This window comes from Otolemur garnettii, unplaced genomic scaffold, assembly GCF_000181295.1.
Source record: "Otolemur garnettii isolate 467f Iridium unplaced genomic scaffold, OtoGar3 scaffold00203, whole genome shotgun sequence".
Classification (NCBI taxonomy): Eukaryota; Metazoa; Chordata; class Mammalia; order Primates; family Galagidae; genus Otolemur; species Otolemur garnettii.
This window is the reverse complement of record NW_003852598.1, coordinates 986,531-988,710: the sequence shown is the minus strand read 5'-3', so window position 1 is coordinate 988,710 and position 2,180 is coordinate 986,531.

The window sequence follows — 2,180 nt, the reverse complement described above, 5'->3', positions numbered from 1 at the left end:
AAAAAAAAAAAAAAAAAAAAAAGGAAGTTTTTTCCTCTATGCAATTGCTTGAAATTGGAGTTAATGAAGAGTAGCATAAAAGTCATTCCTGATATCTCAGACCTTTGCCTCCCTTATTCTCCTTGAAAATGCACCACACTGTTGTCTGTCAATCAGATAGTAGTTATAAATAACTCAAGCAATGCATTTAAGTCACCTGCAGGCAAATGGCAGCTGAGATTTTTGTTCCCTGCCTTCAGTAAATTTACTAATTCTTTTATCCTTTGAATTAAGAACACCCTCCCTCAGCTTACCCTGTGGAAAATGCAAATTGAGTATTACTTTAGGCATATTTATTTTTCTCTGATAGTCTAAGTATACTTGTTATAAGTAATGGCTATGATTAGACACTAAAAAGCTATCATTTTGTTTGTTCCTATTCTACACCAAGGGGCTTTTTCGACCTTTACTTCTTTTGTTTGAGACTGCTTGTGATTCTGTTTTCAGTTTTCTTGATTTAAGTGTTGTCCTTCATTTCAATGACATAAACATATACAGCTCTCAGAAAAACATTTCAGTTTTTTCCTCTTCCCCACTCATAGTAAAGATTTATGCCAATATAAATAGCAAGCAAAATAAGCATAGTTAAATGTACAGTATTGTTTTCACCTGGGGGGGGAAATGGTATGTAATTAAAATCCAATTCAAAATGGAAGGGTATGACATGTGGATTTTTAGAAGAGACTCCAAACCAATAATGACAATCTTAAATAAAATTATCTGAAGTGCTTATACATTTAAGTGTCAGGTCTCTATGCCCTCAGACCTTCATTCAATCTGTCAGATTGAGAAATTTCTCTATCAAATCCTCTTGAACAATTTCATTTCCTAATAGACTCTATTTTTTAGGGCAGGTTTAGGTTCACAGCAAAATTTAGTGGAAGGCACAGAGAGTTCCCACACAGGTACAGCCACTCCCGCTATTAATCTCCCATACCAACAACAGTGCATTTGTTGGGAATGATGAACCTATATTGAAACATCTATATCGCCAAACTTCGTAGTTTACATTAAAGTTCACCCTTGGTTTTGTATGTTTTGTGGGTTTTGAGAAAAAGTATAAAAACATGTATCCACCTTTATACATCATACAGAATAGTTTCACTAACCTAAAAACCCTCTGCTGCGTGTACTCACCCCTTACTCTTCCAAAACCACTGGGCTTTTTCCTATCGCCGTGATTTTGCCTTTTCCAGAATGTCATACAACATGTAGTCTTTGCAGATTGGTTTCTTTGACTTAGTAAAGTGCTGTCAGTTTCCTCCGGGTATTTTCATGGATTGCTGCCTCTTTTCTTTTTAGCACTGAATAATATTTCAGTGTGTGGATGTACCGCAATTTATCCGTTTCACATGCTGAAGGACATCTCGCCTGCTTCTAAATGTTGTCAATTAGGAATAGAGCTGTTGTGGCAATTGCATCCTTTAAGGGCTGATATTTGTTATACCACATATATCAATTGTACCCTAGGATTTCTTCAAACATGGTCCACTTTGTTCCCACAAATATAATAGCAGATTTCTTCTTTCATCTAAGAAACACATAACCAATGAAACCCTTACTTGTGTTTTTATGTACATCTTTCACTATTTAAAAATATAAAATAATTTGTCTCGGAATTTTTATTTTATAGCAGTAGTTTCTAACTCTAATTTTCCTTTTTAGAGGCATATTTTTTATTTGATTTTCTAGGCAATTCCATGTGCATAGTATAATGTCACCATATGTGTCCAGGTAAACATAAAGAATATTTTAGGAGCCACGTGTAAATATTTTCCTTTTTCCATGCTCAAACACTTCAACTGCAACATTATATAGGTAGAAAGTGGTAGGCGGAATAGTGGACCCCAAAGAGTTCCATGTCCCAATCCCTTGAACCTGTGTCTATGTCATATCAAATGACAAATTACTTGCGGATATAATTAAGGTTATGGACTATTAGAAGGTAAGATTATCCTGGATTACCACATGGGCTTAATGTAATCTCATGTGCTCTTAAAAGTGGCCAGAGATCCTCTATCTGGCCGGAGTCAAAAGAGGTCTATCAGAGAGGTGAGGCAAACAGAGAAGGGTCAGAAAGATTTAAAGCATGAGAGGGACTTTCCTGACTACTGTCCTTGGAAGGGGCCCGCAAACCAGAG